The sequence below is a fragment of the Pongo pygmaeus genome, chromosome 5 (genome assembly GCF_028885625.2).
Source record: "Pongo pygmaeus isolate AG05252 chromosome 5, NHGRI_mPonPyg2-v2.0_pri, whole genome shotgun sequence".
Lineage (NCBI taxonomy): Eukaryota > Metazoa > Chordata > Mammalia > Primates > Hominidae > Pongo > Pongo pygmaeus.
The window spans coordinates 119,607,705-119,633,265 of record NC_072378.2 but is presented as its reverse complement, the minus strand read 5'-3'; the positions used below and the strand labels follow the sequence as shown (position 1 = coordinate 119,633,265).

Below are 25,561 nucleotides of genomic sequence, written 5' to 3'. Positions count from 1 at the left end.
CACCCACTGGATGCTAACTATAGGGCCCTGTATGAATATCATCATTATTACTAAAATGTCGGTTTTATCATACAATTTTATCTACAATAATACAAATTAGTACACTTCCTTAGATATTTATAAATATCTTAATGACTTTTAAATTGAGAAGTATTTCTGAAATCTCTGGGGGAAAAAGATAAATGTGTATTAGGTGACAAAATGATTAGAATTCTTGCATCATCCTCATTACATGAATGTCTGGTTTAAGCATCTCTATACCTGACACACTAATTTAGCTACAATGCAACAAAACCAGCATTGTAGTAATAGAATATTGATTGTACAGTGTTCAAAGACAAAGAACTTATGTTGTTATACTTTTTATACATGTGTGATATTGCAGCACAATACCATGTGAATAATTTTTACCAAATGAAACCCACTACTGCTGTGCTCAGTGGTGATTTAATTATGAAATAGTCAATCCTCCAATGAAATACTTTATCTTACACAAACCTAAAATATAAGTAATTGTGCTGGTCTCAAAAGACTTTAGTGTAAAAGTATAGTGGAAAAACCCTTCCAAAGTTCACTTAAGTACATTATTTTTCTAATTTTTATGTCCATATTTTTATTCTCATAGTGCACATTTGAGAATGCTTTCTCATGGAGATTCTAATCTCACAGGGATCAAGTATTAACACTGTATATTTCATTTCCCAATAGAAAAAGAAAAGAGTGGCTTTACCAAGGATCCAAAATATGATTTTTAAATGAGTTTCTCACATGAGACTATTCTTATGGGTACAGTGCTGATGCCCTTTTAGAAAGAGTTTAGTCATGAATAAAATAATAAAGAGATGTCAGTTTATTTACTTGGAAATGCAAACATTGGACCTAATGAGAATTGTAAATAGCAAACAGAAGGTAATCTTGACATTAAGATCAACAAGTCTTTATTAAAATGTTGTTCTAAGAGAATTAAGAAATGAGGAATGAGGAATAGGAAATAGTGTTTTTACAAATTTGAGAGTAGAAAAGGTCATTAAAATTTATAAACCAACTGCCACCCAATGTGAGTTCCCCTTTCCAGCATCCTTGACAGATGTTCACTCAACACCTGCCTGAATATCTTCAAGACAGCTATTTTGTGAAAATGTTATTTCCTGTATAAAACAAAACCTACTTCTTTGCCTTAAGCTGGTCTCCTATACTACTGGTGAGAGTCTACAAGGATACAACTTTTCTGAAGTTTATTCTGACAAAACAAACCATACAACTCTAAAATGTATCTATTCCTTGGTCTTATAGTTCTAGTTCCAAAGCTCTATACTAAGGAAATAATCAAAGTTATGTATAAAGAATTTATTTGATTTGTCACTTAGAAAAGTAAAAATTTGGAAACAAACTAATGTTCAAGAATAGAAGATGATTAAAATAAATTACGATACATTTGCGCAAAGAAATACATTCAATCATCATAAATTATGTTACAATAATTGTGTGCACAACATATGTTTTTCATGAAATAAGGACTATGAAGTGCTTAGTAGAACTTTCTGACATAGAGAAAACAAAAAATAAATATTATTTTTTAAAGTAGGCAGTAAAAAAGCATATTCAATATACCGTTTATAAAAGACCCTTACATTGAGTGTGCATTCCTCTTGCAATCTAAAAACTGTTATTTTAAATACATTTATTTCACTAATATTTGATGAATACTGACTATATGCCAGATGTCAATGAACAAGGCTTACATTTCTTTTCTTTCAAAAGGAAAGACAAATATCTAAAGCAAATGACAGGGTGCTGTCACTTTTCAATTCTGGATGGTAAGTATGATCATCCTGGATTCTTGTCTTTGTCTTTTAAAGATGAATACTACAATACAAATATAAAACTTTTAGTAATCAATAAAATACTGCATTACAATAAGTTTACAAAAAGTAATGAACTTTGAGCAAACAATCTTACTCCAACCTAAATGAGTGCATGTGTTCACCAAAAGACACATTGAAGAACGTTTATTGCACCTTCATTCATAATAGCACAAAGCCGGAACCAATTCAAGTGTCCATTAACTGTAGAATGGATAAATAAATTGTGGCATTTTTAAAAAGCTTTAGTGAAATATAATTTATATGCCATATCATTCACCCAATTTAAAATGTGCAACTCAATGATTTTTTGAAAATTTACTAAGTTGTGCAAACATCACTGTAGCCTAGTTTTAGAAAACAGAGGGATCTGATAAGATCCCTCATGTCCCTTTACAGTTAATCCCTTTTCTCATCCTGAGCCCCAGGCAACAACTAATTTATTTTCTGTTTCTATAGATTTGTTTAATTGTGTTATATTCTTACAAAAAGTAAATTGTGTTATATTTTTATAAAGCAAAAATTACAGCTACATTCAATAACAATGATGAATATCTCAGACAAAATATTGAATATAAGTAGCCAAGCCAAAAAAAATGCATATGCTATATGATTCCATTTATGGAAATTTAAGAACAGGCAAGCACCAATCCATGATGATAAACATCACAACAGTGGTTATCACTGGGGAGGATACCGACCAGAGGGGAAAAGAGGGAGATTTCTGAAGGTCTAGAAATATTCTGTATGTTCACCTGTGTGGTGCTTACTTGGACACATACACATGTAAAAATTAATAAATTGGTTCTGCTGAAATTTTTGTATTTTATGGTTCAATAAAAATTTTTAAATAAAGCCACACTTATATCGATTGCTTTATATCCTTGCTTATGTCATCATTCTTCTCCTCCTCCTTCACTTCTGTTTCTAACATTATCTTGCCAAGTTGAGTGTGAATTTTCTGAAAAATGTTACTAAAGTCATACTGCTATTTTGTTAAAAGGTGTGGGAAAATGGCAAATCAAACATCAAACTCATCTTCTTACCTCTCTATTGTCTACATTTCTGAAGGATATAATGGATATCTATGATAATGGATATCTCGTGAGAAGAGGAAATGGGTTTATGTGGAGAAAAAAGCCATACCAAAAACTAGAATAAAACTGAAAATAGGAATACAGACAGCATCTCAACCAAACTGTTTCTTAAGGAAAGAAAGAAGGAGGAAAGAATGAATGTCATTCAAGCCATTCAATTACTTAAATTTTTGTATGACTTTTTAAAAGTGTGCAATGCATCATGTACTAAGATAACAAAATGGAAGGATTTTTCTTTTTGAGAGCTACATTTAACATCTTAAAGTGGTAACACATAACCTACTTAGTTCTTAAAAGACTGTTGTTTGAATATTATCACCTATCTGGTATTCACAAGTCAGCAATGCAATGAGGAGTGACACCTGTGTTAGTTGTGCCCTATATAGAATGCTGCAATAGCAAGTCAATCATGATAACAGCAGCACAAACCCACCTCTAAACACACTGTTTAAACACAGGCAATGACACCATCTATTACATAGCCATATTCTCTGGGGAATTCCAGCCATTTGAAACCATTTAATCAATCCCTATCACACACCTTTGTTTAATAGTGTGCAGCTTAAATAGCCACTGTTCATTTGCAGGGACTATGGGAGAGTGCTGTTTAGTGACTTACCAAAATTAACTAGTATCACTCCAATATCATTCTTTAATAATGCAGTCATTTTCAGAATTAGGTAGTCAGCCAGTGACAAATCTAAAAGTAATTCTCAGGACCCACTTACTAGGAAACCAGAGCATTGTCTTATTGTTCAACCTTATGTTCTTTCACATTCCATACCTGTTTCCAGATTTATAGGAAGAGTAAAATCTAGCAATCAATCTCTACCCAACAGTAATAATCTTACCGTTTCTAAGGCTGTGGCTCTATTGAGGTATTAATCAATCATTTAGTTGCAAGTTACAAGAAATAATAATAATTCAACCTAACTTTTTAAGAAAGAGAAAGAGTTAGTTCATTAGATAAATACGGAATAGTTGAGAGTTTAGTGCTGATTTTAGGGCTGACTAGGTTCAGGTCTCCACTCCTCATCTCTTTCTCTGCTTCTTTGCATGTTAACTTCAATTTCTTTTACAAAAGAAAAAAAGAACACAACTTCATAATTCCAACTAATGTTTTCAATACAATTTGTCATCAAAATACGTGACTCTCTCTTCCTCTACCCCAAGGAGTGACTTACCAAATTTTAGGAAACTCATCAACCCAGTTTTGGATCATGGGACCATCCTTGAAAAAATCACTAAGACCAAAAGGAGGAAGATGTGATCTAATTGGCCATTCTGATCATAAAACATGGAGCAGAGAAAAGAGTGCCTAATAACATATAGCCCCACAGGACTACATGAAGTTCAGGAGAGAATATTTCCCAGAAGAAAATCAGTGTGTTGGTTCTAAGATATAAAGAAATAGTGATCAAGCGAAAGCAATAGATGTCCACTATTGCCGTCACATGTATGAGCTAATTCCATGTACTCAGCAGACATTTCCTAGCCAATAGAATGTATATTTCTAGTGTTCTTCAGAATAGCAGTACAAAATATTATTGTTGTGGGCTTTCAGGAAAACAGAAAGTCATTTGAAAAATTCAAATGTGGGGTGGTGGGGCAGGCTAAAGATTACACTTATTGCTTCACAAACTCAATGCTAAAGATTATAAAATTCCCTTAGGAAGAAGGTAGTCCTCCATTCGTTCTGACTTAACAATACATCTTGGCAATTGAATTGACCTATCCTTTTAAACATGAGTATTTTGACTTGGCTACACCAAAATGATGACCAAGAGATGTAAAAACATGATTTTGCTTTTCTTTTAACCAAGTATTAAGTGAAATGAATGTCTCAGTTAGCAACTTTGCCCTGGTGAAGCTGAAGGATGACCTGAGAATGTACATTCTGTCTATTTTGATTGGTCAAAATATGAGAGATGAAAATCTAGAAAGAAATTTGTGTAAATATTTCTATAAATATAAACTTGGGATGTCAATATATTATAAGGCAAAATATTAATGCCAAAGATTATAAAGGAAAGATGAATAGATTCAACTATCACAATGAAAATAACCAAAAAAGGTTACAATAAAAAGGAAAACTGTAAAAATATTTGGAGCATATATAATGGAAGGAGGATTAATATTTTTAATATAAGAAGAGCTTTTACAAATCAATAAGAAAAAGACAAACACAGTAATAGAAAGCTGATTAAGAAATATGTACAGGTGATTTCAAAAGAAGTAAATGAAAAAATATTGTTTATTGACAGTGAAAAGATGTTCAAATTTATTATTAATCAAATAAATAAAAGTCAAACAATATTTGATTTTACTTAGATTGGCAAATATTAAAACACTTAATAACATCCATGCTGTTAGGCGATTAGATTAGTACAGTCTTTCAGGAAGCCATTTGACATTATGTATGATTTTAAATTTTAAGTTTATATTTTCATTGACCCATCAATCCTGCTTCTGAAAATTAACACCAAGGGGAAAAATAATAATAAACCATGTGAAAAGATTGTGAGTATGTGTAGGTGTGCATGCGAGTGTATGTGTTTGAGTGTATGTTGTATGAAAAGATTTGGGTGTTGTACTATAAATAGTAATGATAAATTATAACACCCTAAATGACTCATAACAAGGAATTGATTAAATTAAAAATTGTTCTCTAAAATGGATCTAGAAATTTTAAATGATGGTTTCTGTGTGGACACTTTAAAAGATGCTTATGTGTTTTAGGTAATGCTGGCCTTTTCTTTGCCTGCCTAAACTAGTTTTCAAATATACATGACTGTAAGATCAAGATTCAGAGCAAATATTTATTGTGTTTCTCATTCTTCTGTTGGGGAGATTTTTTTTAATGAAAATTCTTAGTAGGGGGAATACACTTCTCTCCACCAGCAGAGTTTCATCCCATAGACAAACTCCATGAACAGCCAGGTCACTGCCACTCTCTAAATAAAAATGTTACAAAATAGCAAGTATATGCAATTGTCCTGGACAGAGTACAGAGGACATTCATATTTTGCAGAATATGTTATGCTTCTGATCCATCCTGGTTGTAACTTGTATAAATTACCTCATAAAATAAAACAGTAAAGGCCAAGCTCTATAAACCAAAGAATCAGTTTATCAACCAAACGTTTCCAAAGAAAGGGGTAATGATGGCATGGCTAACAATTCGGAAGTCTCCCCAGTAGGCAAGTCTGGCATCTCCAAGGGTCCCCTGTCACATGGGGTCAGAGTTAAAAGGGTAGAAGATCCAGATCACCAAACGAAATGAATGGTGTGTTCTCATTTTTATTTTTTAAGTGTATATATGTGAAATGTGTTAGCAATTATTATAACTGGGTGGTAGGATTATAGTTAATTTTTATTTTCTCTTCAAATAATTCACAATATTATTTATAGCTAAAAGGCTATGTCAGTGTTACCTGTATTTTTCTTTAATGAGCTAGGGTCTCACTATGTTTCCTAGGTGGGTCTCGAACCCCTGAGCTCAAGTGAGCTGCCCAACTCAGCCTCCCAAAGTGCTGGGATTACAGGTGGGAGCCACAGCGCCCAACCTAGTATTGTCTGGATTTCTTAAAACAAATATGTTCAATTTTTTTGCATTGACGGACTTATTTGCTCTAGCCCAGAATTTCTCCAACTGTGTTCCATGACATTAATTATGTGTGTATGTGTGTGTGTGTATGTGTGTATAATGTATCTTTATAAACTATATATGTACATTATATTTACACTCAACACTAGGATAAGTAAGGTGAATTTCATTGCTTCAAAACTTCTCAGAATATTAAATATGCTAACACAATATGTATTATTTCCCAAATTTCTTTTGCTCTAAATGTTTTCAAGGAAGCGTCTCACTGTATTAATGCTCCAAGAAATACAGTTAGACAAGTGTTGTGGTTTATTCTGACCTTCCTAAACTCATAACTCTGTTTACAAACGGGCCCCACCTGTAAGTACAGACCACTTCATTTTCTGTAGGTACACTTCACCGTATTTCCTGAGCCAGTCCTCATTAAGCCAAAGATCAATAACAACTTTTGTTGTATAGTTGAAGATGGAACTTTTTTTTTTTAAGTTCTCATCTTACTGTATCTGTCCTCAGCTTTTGACAAACTGGACCTCTGGATCTTTGAACGGGTCTTATTCATTGGTTTTTCTCTATTTTCTAGGCATTGTTTAGTTTCTCTTGCGGCTTTTCTTGCACTGTTGTTAACTTCCTCTGTTAGTTTTGCTTCTTAAGTGTGGATTTCCCCTAGGGATTCTGTCTGGCAGCCAATCTTCTGACTCCAAACACTGCCTGGGTGATCTTGTTCTCACCTATTATTTCAATAACCAGCTCTAAAAACTCATCATTCATAAATCATGAAGAATCTTCAGCCCACATCTCCCTTCAAGGTTTGATGTTTATAAAAACTGCCCTCCTTAATATCTCCCCTTGGAAGCCCCACAGGCACATCAAACAGTATATCCTCAATTGAAAAGTATTTTCATCCCTTCCCCACGTGGGATTTTTTTCTTATATCAGCAAACAATGTCACTCATTCATTCAGCTTCCAGTGGCTTCACTTATTTCTTCCTCCTCACACACCAAGCCCTGTTAATAATCAATTTCTGTTGATTCACTTCCTTATTATCTCTCCAGAGATCCACTTCTCCCCATCCCTACAGCCATTATCCTAGTTTTCAATACCTTCAGTTGTCACTGGAGTTACTACAGGTCTCCCAAATTGTACCTAGTTCACAGTTAGGACTAAATAAAAATTTGTTGAATAAATAAATGATCTTTCTTTAGCCTTTCCCCTTTCAGTTCATTCTTCAAACAGCAACACAGTATTCATACTAAAACTCAAATTAGATCGTTTCATCTCATCTTGAAGGGTACTTGGTGCCCTGAGGAAAATGAACAATTGCATTATGCATGTCAATTCTTGAGTTCATTCTCACTCACCTCTTCAGCCTCACTTGTCAAAGTATATCCTCCAGTCTGTCATACTGAACAATGCACAGTTCCTTAAGTAATACCATAATAACTTTTCTCCTATTTCTTTCTTCATTACCCAGTCTTGTCTGTACTTAAGTCTTATTCAGTATTCCAGATTCAACATAGATGTCCCCCTTATGAAGCCTTCTGATTTGCCAATATTGGATTAGGTGTCTTGTCTATAAGATTCTATAGGACCGTATTCTTTCCCCTATTACTACATGCATCACACTGAAGTGGTTTTCTGATGATGGGGCTGTAGTATCCTTAAGATATGCATAATGTATGCATAATGTATGCATCATGCTATATTCAAGAATAGCCCAGGACCTCACACGTAGGGGGATACTCAGATTCATCTGTATAATGGGGACATTGTCCCCATTTTATACCAACTTTACAGGATTGTCAGAAGGATCAAATACAGGGTGGTCAAATAAAATACAGGATGGCCAGTTAAATTTGAATGCCAAGTACACAATGAAAATTTTTTCCAATGTCTTATGCAATATTTGAAACATACTTACACAAAAACCATTATTCATTGTGTACTTAGAATTCAAATTCAACTGGGTATTCTTTTTTTGTAAATCTGACAACTCTAATTAAACAAGACCGTATATGTATGAAAGTGTTTTACCATCTATAAAAGACTACAAAAAATGTAAGCAAATGTAAGCTCTGTTTTTCTAGAAATCCATTACAGCTTTGAAATAAATAGTAAGAGAAGTTTCCATGTCAGGCTTCTGTGATTTTCATCTATTATTGACAAATCTTGATGTATGAGTTTATTTGTTCTTCCTAAATTAAACAATATCCCTCTTGAAAATAAAAGTACATTTCTTGGGGACATATGTTTAATTCCAAGCAACTGGACACCAAGATGCATACTGACCATTTAAAATGATCATTACACTAGAAGAAGAGTGGGGGCAAGAGAAGAAGAATGGAAGGGAGAGAAGAAGGGGGAAAGAAGAAGATTTAAAACTGTGTTTGTAATCAAGCAATTTCAAGAGGAAAAAACCCTGGGGCAACTCCTCTTTTAATACTGTTTCTATATTAACCACCCTAAATTTGGAACCCAGTGATCTAGACTTCTCCACATGGACTAATATTTAAAAATTGATGAACTATAAGTTTTCTAATTACTTTCCAATTACTTGATTTAAGACTTAAGAGTCATAGATATAAACTAGAAAAATCTCTGGCATAGAGGGAGTCAAGATACCTACTTTTTCAACTAACTCTTGTGTCTTCATGCTGGACATTTGCATTCTCATCTCTAGAAAAAGACAGTATTGATTCAGGTGATTTCTAAATTTCTACATATCTCTAACACTCTGAAATTTTATGAAATATTCACTTCATATTATAGACATTAGCAGTAATAAAACATAAAAACTATTTGATTTACATGCGTATTTGAAGTAAACCCTAACAAATGAAGTTCATAACTCCATTTTTGAATCTATTATAATTATACAAATCTAATCCACTCACAGATATCAGGTAAGCTAACAAAATGCTAGTGGTAGCAGAATCAGTATGCTCAAAATTTCAGTCAAATGACAGACACATATTGGCAATGTTCATCAGATGGAGGAAAAGACACAGAAGCATCATTCCTCCTCCTCCATCTCCTCTTCATTCTCTCTGAAGAGGACAGAAAAGACTAATTTGGAACTAGCTTAAATGTCACAAGTACTAGGACTCAGACATAAGGACAATTACCAGAATCACTGGACTGGAAGAGATTTAAGAAATCATCCCAGACAGACACAAATCACCCCTGGTAAACTGATTCCTTTACAAGCAACAAAGTTAAGGGACAGATGTTCCTGTTTTATACACACCAACACCATGGGAGAGACTCCCCAAAACATAACTAACTTTAAGTATGTTAATGAAGAAAACATTGCTTGCTCTGTTATCCTTCCTATGTCCTTTCTTTCCCATTCACTCATCAAAAGCTCTCAGGTTCTCAGACAGCTTGGCTGGGGGTAGTGAGAGGCTGGGAAAAGCTTCTAGGGCCCTAGTCCCCTGAGGTGAGATCTAGGAAAGAGATGGAGTTAACCAGGAAAGAAAAAGGGACATTCGAAGGGGCTGTTTAATATTTGAGGAATTATTCACTTTCCAGAGCTATACCCTGTGTCTTATAGAGCACTGCTTTTTTCCCCTCTGTAGTGAGGGATGCTCTAACAAGAAACTGCCATCTTCCTAAATGGTGCTACTCTTGGGGCTACAGTGACTGGTCCAGGTGGCAAGTGATCCAAGACGGGCTGGTCAGCATCCTCATTCTTGGTTTTCTAAATTAGAAGAAAGAAAATAGAGCCTTCAGCTCTCTGGTGGTAAAGCAAGGAAAATGTCAGGCAATAAGCCGTTGGCAGCCATATTCAAGGCCATGTGGAAAAAGCAGAACTGCAGAGAAAAAAATGCAGCCAACAGGCAGACAAAAGCAGAGAAAAGGAGCAACTGGGGGGAAGAGTCTTTTCTCTGTTCAAGGGCTGGTTCCAGTTATATTCCTGCCCTTCCCTGGTTTCCTCAATTTGTGTGAGCCAGTAACTCTCTTCCTTTTCTTTTCCTAGGTTTTTTCACATATGAGTCTCTGCTAAGAACCCTGAATCATAACATTAAAGACTGAGGGAACATTTGCAAAGGCAAGGAGGAGTGACCTAACTAATAAAATGTCTAAGAAGGGCCCCCAATCTGTGCCTCTCCCTAAAACAATGAAAAAAATAAGCCACATTACAATAATCCAGGCAGAGTGTGCTTTTCTTTGTTTTCTCTGATGATTTACATCGTTAATTTGGGAGAACCTTTTCTTTTTCTTTTTCTTTTTTTTTTTTTTGAGACAGGCTCTCATGCTCTCTCCCAGGCTGGAGTGTGGTGACCATGATCATGGCACACTGCAGCTTTGATCTCCCAGGTTCAAGCAATCCTCCCACCTCAGCCTCCCAAGTAGCTGGGACTACAAGCACAGGCCACCACACCTGGCTAATTTTTGTATTTTTTGTAGAGGTGGGGTTTCGCTATGTTGTCCAAGTTGGTCTCAAATTCCTGGGCTCAAGCAATCCTCCTGCCTCGGCCTCCTAGAGTACTAGAATTAGAGTCATGTGCCACCGCACAGGGCCAGGAGGAGCTTTTTATTAGAACAGAAAAGTCCACATTATAGCAGGAAAACTTCGATAAGCACAATGATGTATTTTAGTATTGATTATATGCTCACAGATATTTGATCTGACATTTATAATTTGGCTATTCAACATTTAAGCCAATAAAAGATTGGGAAGGCAGGGCTTCAATTTCACTGCACAGTAGGCAGAATTATGAACTCCTCCACAGGTCATTTGGTAGAGCAGCCTCTCACAGACTGTCTCCTGAGAAGAGATAAGCATGCTCACATAAGCATAGGAAACACTGCCTGATGAAGTCTTCCTCTTGGAGGTTCACAATGCATATTAACACATAAGAAAAGCATCAGTAAATACATCTGCTTAATTTTGTTTAACAGCTAAACAAATTTATTTATATAGGAATAGATTTATTTTATTCCTCTCACACTTATTCATAAAAAACCAAAGCAATTTGCCCTTGATACCAGCAAGGGAAGTAAACAGTGTAGATATGGACTAAAGATTTCATCTCTTGTCATGGAGACTCAATGGCAAATTAAATTATGTGCTCCATTACCATAAAAATCATAGGCATATTTTGAAGAAGTCCAGACAGATTTCTTTTCTGGTCAAGTACATTGCTGTTTGTATGCTAATTATAACTTATTGGTAGTGGTCAACTGGAAATTTTATCTCACCAGACTTTTTAAAGGCCAGTGATCAGATGGAATGCATGAGCAGCACTGCCATTAGTTTTATTTCTGGAAATGAAGAAGGAAATCATACAACTCATTCAGGGAAGCACAAGTAGCTCTATTTGACAAGAAAGTAGGGTGCAGAGCTAGGTCAGGGAGTGAGGAGGAGGAGGGTCTCAATTTTTGGTATAAGGATGAAGACAAAGCACGAACACCAAAGATTAGGTAAGTACCAGCTGGTTGTAGGAGGGAGTAATGGAGAACTGTGGATGATGATGGAGTTTCTGGCTGGGCCCCTGGTGGTGTAGTGGACTGGAGACCAAATGAGCAACTTCTCATTCCTGTCAGAAAGAAATTCAGGATCCTCTCCTTCTTGTTGCACCAGCTTCTTTTTCTAATGCCTTTCTCCTGCAATATGATTCTAGAGCACCAAGGGCATTTAAATCAGCACAAGGTGACAGAAACAAGTGCACACAAGAAACCTGCTTGTTCCTAGATAAGCACATCTATCCAACTGTGAAAAATCGTTCAGAGCCATTCGAAAGCAAATGAATTGTCAATACACACTGGAGATAGCTAGGACAGGTAAAAACTGTAAAGTTAGTCTTGCTTAACCTAGGCAGAATAAATACAAAATTAAATCCACTAGAAGTCACTTAAGATGGCTTTAAGTGACAAGTTTGCTTCCATAATGTGGGGGATGAAAGATTAATTTTCCTCTCAAAAAGGTTTTGTCATGTAATAGCCAGTAGTACCAATCATCAGAAATAATTACAAATGGCACATAAATAGATTCAAACAGCTGTATAAATAAGGCTTTAAAAAATTAATGAGCTGCCACCTCTTACTAAACTGTACATAATTTGGCAATATTTTAATAATTTGACAGTACTATAATACAATCAGGGCTTCTAGAATAAATCATTTTCATTTTTCACTACTGAAAACATAACCCAAACCTTTTCACTAATCCCACTCAAACTACAGGAAATGCTGCATTCAACCATATCCAGAATGTAATAGAATAACTCTAGAATTAACTCTAGGATAAGGATATTTTCTTTATTCTTTCTAAATGAGTCTTATGGATGTGTCTGATAATTGTGTCTTTTCTTAAAAGTGTATTAATCATTTCATGCTGGTCTCAAAATTGCTTATATACTACCACGTTTTATCTCTTTTAGCACTATTTTGAATTCCTAGGATATGAATGAATGAAGTAAAAGCAGGTTCTTACATTAATGCCTTCTTCTAAATTAGGCACGTGTATCTTTTGTTGGAGTTTCAGTTGCTTTTGACTTGCCGTTATTGATAATTTATCAGAATAATAAATTCTTTATAAAATAATTCTACTTACTTTGCTAGTAATGCATATTTAGGAATAATCTATTCTTTACCAGTTCCCAGTAAAATAAAACATATAATGACATTAAAGAGTAATTTGGATATTTTACTGACTTTATATTTTGGCAATGTTTCATGCCTCATTTGCCCAAAAACTCATTAGATTAGTGCAACACCATGTTTTAATGCAATAAGTTCAGACTTATTTTTCCAACTAAGTTGAGCCCTGCTTATTTTCTGTGCTTTCATGCTTGAGTTAATAAATTGCAAAGTTTCTCTATTTTGTTTGCTCTGTTTTCCTTTATATACCATTTGCTGGAGGTTCTCTATTTTGAAAGACAGGGATGAGATGAAAAGTAAATTATCCCTTTGGGCTTGTGAAATAAAGTTTACCTATCCACAGTCTGCAATAGCAATCATTTCTTATATATTATTGAGCCTTCAATTTGTGACAAGTATATGCACCTAAAACCAGCATATCAATGGGAACGAACCAGAAAACAGTGATTGGAAGAGTGCCAGGTGAAGACAGCAACAGAGATCACATGATCTCAGGAAGTGTAATCTTTGTAGCAGTGAGGGTTTGGAAGACTGGTAAGGCAGGTGACTTTATCGTGTCCCAGCACGGCCTTGAAGAACTCCACAACCCTATGGAGGGTCTGGTTTACCAAGCAGAGATGTTTTTTGACCTTCCTCCTGGTCATCTAGCTTCATCCTGTTTATAATTAAGTTTCACTTCCATGTAACTGAAACATATATTTTCTTAAGGATAAATTATTCAATCCTGATAGATCAAAGCTTCATCTCAATGAGGTCAGTCATCTGGCAAATGGTCTCACTCTCCTGCATTTTGGAGCCATTTGAGAGTCACTTTTGTTATGAAAGTTTACGTGAACACACAGATAAATTATGTCTCCTCCCACCTTCTTGCCATATTCTAATCATGACATATAAGTCATTTGTAATACTACAACACAAGATGAACCTTGAGGACATTATGTTAAGTGAAATAAGCCAATCACAAAAGGACAATACTGTATCTTACTATTTAATGGGTATAGAGCTTCATTTTTACCAACTGAAATGAGCTGTGCTGATGGTTGCCCACCATTATGAATGTATTTAATACCACTGAACTCTATGATCAATAACGGTTAAGGTGATAAATTTTATGTCCTGTGTATTTTACCACAAGGAAATTTTTTTTAAGTCAATCACATACCTTCTTAAGTATCTGATCTACTCTCTCATCTTTGTTGACTTTCCAAACCCTGTACCATCTCTCTGGCCCTTATCTGTCCCAGCTCTCACTAGAGGCTCTACCATTGCACTCCCAGTTCAATGCTCTCACCTTATCCTGACCACAGTAGGAAGTATCACCTGACCCTTCTGTTAGTCAGTAATCACATCCCACATCTTTTATTCCTTTTAACATTGCCTGGCTTTCCATGTGGTGTGCTTTAGCTCTCCAATAAGATAGCAAGTACCTACAATATTGCTGTCATATTTTTATACCCAACAGTGCCCTAAAAAGATTGTGTGTGCAATAAATTATTGTTAATTTGTTTACTTCTCATTTTAGAGATACCATACAGACAAAAATAGAGAAGGAAGTTTTGTACTTTTTGTCACCACTCTATCCTAAACTCACATCTGTTATCCACATTCATAGTCTTTCTCCAAATACATTTTTTCATGAATATATCAAGAATCAAAATTTCAGTTTCACCATATCTCTAAAAACTGAACTTTGACTGTAACTTGACCAGTCTCTAAAGAAAACTTAGAAAATTTCTCTCCTTTTAAATGTTTCAATGACACAGATAATTCTCTTTTTTCTCTCCATAGGATTGTCTTCACTAAACTTATAGAAATCTCCAGTCATTTTTATGATATTTTGGTCATTTACAGTTATTTATGCTCCCCCTCCCCACGTTGAAAAACCACTATAGTATGGTAAAACAAAATTTCACTCAAAAGTTTATTATTATCAATTTAATATTGTCCTGTCCTGCCTGCTGTAGTTCAGCAGCACAGCACATCAGCAATTAAGATGGGCAGTGGTCAGTCTAGAGCTCAAGGACACAGTCTCTGGATTCAGATGACCTGGCTTAAATGGCAGCTTATAATCTATGGGATGTTGGGCAAGTTACTTAATCTCTCTGTGCTTCATCTTCATTCATACAATTAAGCAAAACCTGTAGAGTTGTCATAAGGATTAAATGAGATGATGTATACAAAGCACTCAGCCCAATACCTATACCAAGCAGACAGTGAATTTTTAAAAAATTAAAATTGATGTTTTGAAGAAGAATGAAAATTGACCCATAAGTTTAAAGGAGAGATTGACACAGAAACCAGAGGAAGAAAGTAGCCTCATATGAAAGAATTCTTTAGGATCAAGCATAAAGCCTCCAGTCAAGGTTCCCCCAAAGAATTACTCCAACTATTTTAACATGTCTCAAACAATTTTAGCCCAAAAAGTACCTTGTACTAATCAGCTCTTCACAGTTATTTTTTAAGTGCTTTTATATGCCTACTTACACATAGTACTATGCTAGATGGAGTTTATTACAGTATTTCTATTTTCTAGATAAGGAAATTACACGCAGTGAGGTTAGCTCAAATAGTCCCTGTCACTAGTAAATGACCCTGACAAACTACAGTAGTCTGAACACTTGTCCCAGGATTGTCTCCACCACCCCAATCAGATTCAGATAAACCTCTTTCTTTCTATCCAGATCACAGCTAATGAAAAAGAGAGAGAGAGAGAGAGAGAGCTAGAACTGCCAATGAAAGGCAAAATATGATATTTACAATGCCTAAATAATATTTCAATATGTTCCACATGGACACAAGATTTGGGTTAGAGAATAGGCTTTGCAGTTGGCAACTCAAATAGCTCGAAGATCCTGAGAGCTATGCTGGCCAATAGAATAATGACTAGCCACATGCAGCTATTGAGCACTGGAAAAGTGACTAGTGCCAAATGTCAAAATGACAATATTTTGGATATACTGAGTCAAATAAAATACATTATAAAAATGTATTCCCCGTGTCTAATTTTCATGTGGCTACTAAAAGTCCTTTTGAATCCAGGAAGCATTATATTTCTATTAGGCTGAGCTGTAAGGTCATGATAATCTGAAAACTAGGTTCCCTCTCCATACCTGTGTGCCAATGCTCTTCACTGCAATAACACTCAAGTTAATATGACTGAGACGTAACTCTCTAAGGCCAATTAATCAGCAGTGCATTTGTAAGAAGCAATTGTCTCTCACCATATATCACTTCAGCAAAACAGATTGGTATTTCTTTGTACCTCTACAGCTTAGTTATTGTAGCCCCAGGGAGTAGAGTTTTCTCAATATGTGAGGGACCGATGTGCGTCTGTTGCTAAAGTAATTTCTTTCCAGTTAACACAAGCAATATAAGACAATGAATGTTAATTTTTTTTTTCTAACTATCATCATGAAAGAAAGTATCTGAGAAAATTGAGTATTTTACAGAAAGGTCAAGTACTGTTAACAAAGTTAATTTTACTTTGTATCTGCATGTCACAGTAGTCTTCCTGCTGACTCAAGAACAATTGCTAAGAACGCTTTGAAGTTCATGAGTAGATATAATAGAAATAGATTGTGACATTTTTACCTGCTAACTTAGCATTGAAATGTTCACAATGTCAAGTGGGAAATTAATAATTATGCTACTTTTTGCCACTGAATGTCTGTCAAAGAGAACAAAACCATGTCAAGCAGAAGCAAAGTATAGAGATGGAAGCGTTTGTGACACCATCTCTCGTCCCTGCACGAAACAGGAAATCAAAGACAAGTTCAATATGTGCCCCACACACAAAGTTAATAGACACATAGAACTGGTAAAATAAGACAAATTAATTAACTTAGTATTCAGCCTGCCTTGAAATACGTGTCAAGAAATACATTGTCACATTAAAATTTAGAGAAATTTAATAAGGGGGAAAAATCTCAAGTGGGAAATCAAACTTCTGTAACATAGATTCATCCTTACCTGTATAATATCCATATTCACACTAATAAGAATAAGACAAGTCAAATTTCTTAGTAGATCCATTAATAAAAGCACTTAAAACATCGATTTCTTCAGGTAATCTATTTGCACCTGAGTGTTGGGGTCACTTTTGGGTTTCTCTAGCGGTGGATTAAGCCAACTGCCAAATCAAAGTGTATAACTACAAAACATTTTATTCTCTGGGGTTTTGTGAAAATATAGATCTGATTTGTGAGCCACCAGAAATATCCCTTCAATGAAACATACTTTACCAACAGATTCTGAAAGCTCCTCACTTGTAAGAGTCATCTGTAAAACCCTTGCCCCTATCAGAGGTATTTTGGCTATCAAACACAATTATTTCCTTATTAGGGTATTTGGATCAGGCATCCTTTTTCCTAGGCTGGAGGAGAGAAGGGGAGGAGGTAGATGTTCAAGTCTAAAGGGAGTGGGGTACCATTTCAGAGGGTGAGAGATAGGAAGCAGAGAGTGCTGAAAACCAGCAGCATACTTCAATATTTGCCTTAGGAAAAGAGGTGAGCAATAGTCTTGAAAAAATGGCTAGGGTCTCATATTCACCCAGATGAATCATGTTAAAGTCAAATGCGCACTTTGCACTCATAATGAGCTTAAACTCCAGTGGATCATCTCTTAAGTTTCTGATGCTAAATAATTTTTAAAAAATACTAAAGAGCTTGGTGTTGTAAAGGAAACTCACCTGAGTAACAATTCCAAGATGGCAAGAGTCTCAGAGTCCTGCTTTTTCTCACCAGCTGAAAAGCCAATAAGTCTTAATTGTCTCTAAACAATCTCCAGCTGTGTAACCTTCTTTTCATGCAGGATCCTTATAAAAGAAAGGCTCATAAAATAGTTTTCTAAGCACTATATTTATGCTGGAATTTAAACTTCAATTACAAAGAGAAATTATATCTACCATTTGATGCAAATGCATTTGAACACATTATGACTATAAAAGTAAAACCTGCCTAATCCTCTCATAAACTTTGTAATTTTATAAAACTCATATTGTTTTACATGCATAAAATGTGAATGACAATCAGCATTCTAAACAGAATCCTAAGTCAAAAACACAAAACTTCATGATATTCTCAATGTTTTCTCCTCCAATTTATTCTATATAACAAGCAGAGTAAAATGTCTCCCATATTTTAAAAATAAAAACAGGTTTATTATTCTATTATTTCTGAATCTTATTGATCTACTGTTCTACTGTCCTACACTAGAGACATTCAGAACTATATTTTATACTTTTCCAACACACCAATATTTCCCTAAGTCCATCCTAATTTGCAACATGAATCTGAAAATTTTTAAAACTAAAAAATCTTTTCACTACTTAAAACTCTCAAGGCCAGGCACAGTGGCTCACGCCTGTAATCCCAGCACTTTGGGTGGCTAAGATAGGTGGATCACGAGGTCAGGAGTTCCAGAGCAGCCTGACCAACATGATGAAACCCTGTCTCTACTAAAAATACAAATATTAGCTGGGCATGGTGGTGCACTCCTGTAATCCCAGCTACTCAGGAGGCTGAGGCAGGAGAATCGCTTGAACCCCGGAATCGAAGTTTGCAGTGAACCGAGATTGCGCCACTGTACTTCAGCGTGGGCAATAGAGTGAGACTCCATCTCAAAAAAAAAAAAAAAAAAAAAAAAAACTCTGAAATTGTTATGGATGTTATGGAAATCCAGTAGCTCCTCGATTGTCCCTCTGATCTCAAATCAAAATAAAGATTTGGAGCAATTTGATTGGAAACAATTTGCCACTACTCCTAGGTCCTAATAGTCAATAAACATTTTCTAAATAAATATTTTCTAAATAGCTAATATAGAAAGATTACAATTCAAGGGAAGAAAGGAATAATTTGCATATGAGGTGGGAGGAAAACTTTTCCTTCATAAGAATGGGATTGCCAAAAGAAAGAATTTTGCCCTACACAAATTTTAAGTCACCATTATCAACTAATTAGTAAGAACAAATCCCTATGTCCCACAGCCATAATTCAAATCAATCCCTGTGTTAGAGACAAATTTTCTTTCCTCAGCACTCACTCCCCTTCCCCAGTACAGGAAGCTTTGGGAATCTCAAAAAGTTTGTCTCCTTGGTCACATCCATTGACCGTGTATTTCTGAGTCATCGGGAACAGGGTCTAGGCAAAGTTGTAAGCTTATAGATGTCGGGAGTGTGGGGCCAGGAAGATTGAGAACGAAGGCCATAGAACCTTATGCCTCCTTTCTTCCTCCACACATTTTTCTAGAAATATTAGGTTGATGGTAAAGAATTAAATTATTTATTCATGTTCATGTTTTAGGAAAGTTTTCTGAATAATGTACATGTGGCATATAATAAAACAAGAGATCAACAAGAAATCTAAAAATAGTATCTCTTTTACTGCCTTGCTCACTGTTCCTAAGGAGAATGCAAGCTTACATTCTTAGAACTCACAGTTATCTTTGCCTAAAAATTGAACACATGAGGGAAAAGCTGCCATTCACTAACTACATAACAAAGAAAATTCTGCATATCATGCCAAGACATTATGCGGTAGGTGGTGTTAACATAGGAAGCCTTTATCATGAGAAAGTAGAAACCCTATTACCTGCTAATAACTGCAACCTGTAATACAAAGTTCTATTTTAGTACAGCTTTGTATATCTTTAAAAAATAAGAAAAGATAATTTGTCTCCTCCCTTTCTATGAACCAGACCACACAATGAGTTGCCAATGCCTTTTCTTTTTTTATTCTATTCTCTCAAAAAAGAGAAGGCAATAATAGTCCTATAAGGTTGACTCCACATGAATAGACTAAATTCACAAGAACGGAATTTTTCATGAGGAAAACCGCCTCGCAGCACTGCAGGCAGAGATTAATATCTGGGAGTAAGTAGACCACAGAGCATTTGATAAGTGTTGTTTCAAACATTGTCTGTAAAGTATAATTTCAACAAGCCAGAATAAAATCCATCTTTTTAATTTGTAGTCACACAATGTAAATCAGGCTTCTTAGAGAAATGCATCAGTCTCTCAGGAATTATTAGGGAACTGATGATACACAGCTGTTTCCAATAGTGCTGCTGAGAGCCAGGTAGGAATGAGGCCTGTGCTCTCACTTTGGGCCAGGTGAGAGAGGTGAAGCAAACGCTACCAGCAAACTTCAGGCCACAGCAGGCCACTGGTGCTGCCAGCTTTCCACATTCTTGCTCAGAAAAAAAACAGCAAAGCCCTCTGAAAACATTAATTGACCACCCCAACCTGAGCAGCTCTTCAAACTCTCTAATAGCATTTCTGGAACACTGGGTGCCCTGTGAGGTGTGGCATGACATGACATCACCATGACATGACCTTATCTGGTTTTGCTGTAAAGGGTATACAGTAGTCTTGTGACTCTTACTTCATGGGCACCTCCAGAGTCAACCCCAAAGGGAAGAGGGTTTACTGATCTGGACATCAGCAGAGCCACTGAAACAATCAACTGGGCACACTCTGTTAAAGCACTTCTCTGTAACAATACTTGACGAGCTTTTACTTGCAAGAGCTCTGTAAGAATAGGAACAGGATGGGCCGAAAGGAATTTCCCCCTTGCAATGGAATAAACCATGTACATTCACAATGCTTAACTCAACTATAAGTTCACAAAACGAAATGCAAGTAACACCCATAGTAACTATACTTTGGGCCTCCTGTTAGCTGCCAATCATTTTTGAGGAAGATAGTGCTAAAATCCTATTATTTTACAAGCCTAGGATGATATTTCTGCCCTGATTGTGAACAAAATCTTTTTTATCTCTCTTATTATGCTTTTGTAAATTTAAATTATCATTAAGTACTCAAAAAAAAGTTGTCCTAAGCACTGGAGAATATAATGATGTAAAAGATGCATATAGATGTGTCTACCTACTCTGGCTGACTCATATTAAAATGCACTGACAATATTTAAAAAGAAAGAGAGAAATGAATTAATTAATTAATTAATTGGCCTAGGGGCCTGCATTTCATCAAGTCTGCCTCCTATTCTCTGCTGCCCTAACTCTCCTGGTTCTTTAACCCCTTCCTTTCACCCTGTGCCCTGGCTACCATTGCTCAGCTGACCCCTCTTGATAGGCTCCTAGGTTTGGATTCACTTTCTGTGTTTTGACTTCAGCACTTCCCACCCCAGGACTTGACTTGGTATCCATCCACTTGCTTACCTTCTGCAGTGTGACCAGGGGATAAACGCATCCAGGACCTCATACCCCACTGAGTCCCTGTGGGACCAACTAGAAGAGGAGAACCTTTTCTCAATTCCCACCTGGGGAAAGGACCAAGCAGGAGGCTGTGGAGAGAGAAGTTCAGTGAGACTGGAAAGCCAGAGGATGTTGGTCTTGCCCTTCCTAGCCCCATCCAGCTAGAGGAATTAGATGTTTAGACAGCACATTTAGCCTGATGTAGTCACTAGGTCTAGACTACAAGCCCAGAAGATTATTAGAGACTTCGTCCTTCCAGCACATGGGATCTAAAATAATCTTGCTGCCTGAAGCCCAGCCTCCATATTCACCTTAGCCACAGTCTTCCCCCAACTCCTCCAGTGGCTGCCCAGTTCTATACCCCAATTCCTGATTCCTCAGAAGCTCCAAAGTGGGAGTGGAGACCTGCCATAATGCTAAACAATTGCCTGCAATGCTAACAATACACCTAATCCCAGACAGCCTTCACACCCAACATGGAACTTAGTTGCTATGCTGTCACCTGCTGGGTTGGGATCCAGCTTCAATCCAGAGTGACCTTCAGTCCCAAAACATGACCACTCTACTTATTTCAGCACCACTGAAGCCAAAAACTCCAGCTTTTGTGCCCCAGCCATGCAAGCAAACTCTTAGGTATCAACACTAAGCCTTGTCTCTTGAACACAGCGAATGACCTGCTACTTCTCTCCTGAACTAAACCATCCAAACCTCCTGGAATTCAAAGTCAATCCCCACATCACTGGCTGCACCCATTGCTAACTTTCTGCCTTTCCTTTATGCTATACCTCATGATAAAATCAATATGGATTATAATTAAAAAATTAGGAGACAGTTCTCCAAGAGTAGAACAAGTTTTCAGACTTCAGATGTACAGTATTTCTCAATGATGATAACAAGGCCTAGAGATTAATATCACTTAAGCAAAGTGAAGGAATTTGGAGGCTGATGCTCAAGTGGTTAGCTGATATGGGGACATGGCCTGGAGGTTGGTGGGCAAGGTAGGCAGAATTCAAAGATGGTTCTCATACCTCAAAGACGGTATTATTCCTGTGATTAGATTGCATTACATAGCATAATGCAATTACAGATGTATTTAAGCTTACTAATCAGTTGACCTACAAACAGGGAGATTATCTAAATGGGTCAAACCCAATGACATGAACCCTTTCAAAACTGAAAGTCTTGTCCAGCTGGTTGCAAAGAGGAAGTTAGAGAGTAGAAGCACAGGGAGGTTTTGGTGCATGAGAAGTTCTCCAATGCTAGCTCAAAGAAGGAGGCAGGCACATGGGAGGGACCTGAGTACAGACTGTAGAAGATGAGATCAACTCACTTTCAACAGCCAGCAAGAAGATGGGGATCTCAGTCCTACAAGCAGAGAATTAAATTCTGCCAATTACAAAATGAGATTGGAAGGTCATCCTCCCCAACCCCCATCATCAGTCCTCCAGGAAAAAGCCCAGCCCAGCCACACTTTCATTCTGGCCTTGTGAGACCCTGAGCAGCGAAGCTAATCAAGCCTACCTGGACTGTGACCTACAGATCGGTGAGCTAATAAGTAGGTGTTGCTTTAAGCCACTCACTTTGTGGTGATTTGTTATGTAGCAATATCATGCTAATACAGTAGTGCCAGTGACCAGGATGGAGAAAACTTGATACGGACAAATGACATGAATCTCACAGGGAAGAAGGAAGTGTCGCTTAGACATCAAGATATTTAGAAGCACCACAGATGAGTCTCATGTGACATCCATGACAAAAACCTTTGCCCTAAAGGTTATGTATTGCATATCCAGTGCTACAGATCCTCACATATTTAGGACCATCAATTAATTGAAAATTAATACTAGATTTTAATATACAGAATGCATTTTTCCCTTGCACAAATTTTTCATTGTCGCCCATTAATTTTTAAGAACTAAAATTAATTGTATTTAAAGTTTGAGTCTTGGTGTATTTATATAATATAAATTTTATTTCAAATATGAACTATCATAGATAAGCAAGTGGATGGATAAGCACATAGATTCAGAAAAGTAATAATCTGATAAGATTTCAGCATTTTATCAGTATTTTCTTCTTATCAAATAGATTTCCATTTATTTCATGAACTATATATTGGTAAAGCAATTTCAATTTATCATTTGATGATCTTATTGTTTCTACAAGAAATCTCAGTTAATTTAGAGAAAATAGTACTTCACATATGAATTGATTAGTTAAATCAATTGTAAGTTTTTAAGGTAAAATTATGATTAGAACTTGTATGCAATGATCCATTTTGTAACTTGTAGGGGGAATGAAGAGGTCTTCTTTATAATTGCTGTAATATGAGGGAGCATCTGCTGCCATGAACAAATTTTTTCTATCAATTTACCATTTTAAATGAACCAAATAAAACTGTTATATCAATGACTTGCAATTTACAGGACTTTTACATCTCCACAATTAGGCAATGTCAAGATGCCCTTAGAAAGAGTCTGGCATTTCTGAGTAATAAATAGTCACTTCTGGATTTATTTGCAATTCACTTATTCAGGTAATTTTGCACTAAATTCCCTGCCTTGGAATTTACTACCCACTTAGAATTTTGCTATTTCCTGACTGTAAAGGACAGCCCTCCCCAAAAATGCGTATTTTAATTTTCTCTTATTAATCATAGATGAAAGGGCTCCTCATTGAGCCTCCCTAACATGAATACTTTAAAATGCTATGAATTATCAATGCAAATATGTCTAATCTATAAGCAGAAATGGAAATATGGACATCTTAAGAATTAAGAGAATTTTAGAGCTACAACAAGAACATGAATAAGGTAATATGATACAATCCATGAAAAAGAAAAATTACCTGAAGCAAATATAATGGAATGTTACCATTTTTACAGTAAACAAAATAAAAGAAACAAAAGACAGAAAAAGATTGAAAGGGATTTTATAAAATTATCTTTAATTTCAGATGAAATGATTGTAATACAGCAAATCCTAAGAAATCTACAAAGCTACTACTGAAACTACTAGGTGAATTTAGCAATATCATAAAATACAAGGTCAATATGAAAAATTCAGTTGTATTTCTGTACATTGGCACCAAACAATTAGATGTAAAATTTAAACAATAATTCCATTTATTATAGCATCAAAAACATAACATCTACACTGATTTTAAAAATTGAGAAAATATTTCAAAGATGTAAATAAAGAGATATACTATGATAGTAGGTTGGAAGAATCAATATTATTAAAGTGTCAATTTTTTGAAAATTAATTTGTTGATTCAATTTTAATTATAATCCCAAGAAGCTGTCTTATATTACAGAATATTATAAGCCAGTTCTAAAATTTACTTAGAAATACAATAATACTTGATAACCAAATCAGTCTTTAAAAAACAAGGTATAGGACTTAGACCACCTAACCTCAAGACTTAATGAAAACTACAGTAATCAAGAAAGAATTGTATTGGCATAAGGACAGACAAATAGGACAATATAGCAGAATAGAGAATTCAGAAATAGACCACACTAAACCAGTCTATTGATTTTTCAATGAAGACACCAAAGAAAATATTTGAACAGGAAAAGAAAATCTTCTCAATGAATGGTTCTGTGATCACTAGTCATCCAGATGAGAGGAGAAAATGAGAACCCTGAAACCATAGACAAAATTAATTCAAGCTGAAAAAAGCTAAAACTTTAAAGTTTCTTTTTTGAAAAAAAATTGGAGAAAATCTTTACAAATTGGTATAGACAAAAATGAAAATGTCAAGTCCCTGATTGGGGAAAAATATTTGCAATATGTATGTTTAACAAAGGACTTGTATCCAGAATATAAAAAAACTCCTACAACTTAGTAATAAAAAGACAATGAAATGAAAAATAGCAATAAAAAACACTTGAACAGTCACTTAGAAAGAGAAGATATATGAATGTCCATAAGTACATGAAAAGGCACTCAACATCTTTAGTCATCAGAAAAATGCAAATTAAAAATGCTGGAATGGCTAAAATTGAAAAGACTGACAATACCAAATGTTGAGGAGGATGTGAATCAACTAGAACTCCCACATATTACTGGTGAAACTGTAAAATGCCACAGCCACTTTAAAAAATAGTTTGGCATTTTTCTATAAAGTTAAACACACACCTACCCTCTGACCCAGCAATCCCACTCCTCAGTATTTA

The 25,561-nt window shown here is 35.6% G+C and overlaps 1 long non-coding RNA gene across 2 annotated transcripts in view; it reads right to left on the bottom strand.

The window, feature by feature from the left end:
• The window catches only part of LOC129037950 (uncharacterized), a 361,691-nt gene that overhangs the window by 184,546 nt on the left and 151,584 nt on the right, over nt 1-25,561 (bottom strand). The window contains exon 4 of one of the 2 annotated variants that reach the window (XR_010126767.1): nt 21,346-21,470. The exons of the other annotated variant lie outside the window; for it this stretch is intronic. This is a non-coding gene — a long non-coding RNA (uncharacterized LOC129037950). The remainder of the gene's footprint in view (nt 1-21,345; nt 21,471-25,561) is intronic. 2 annotated transcript variants of the gene reach the window in all.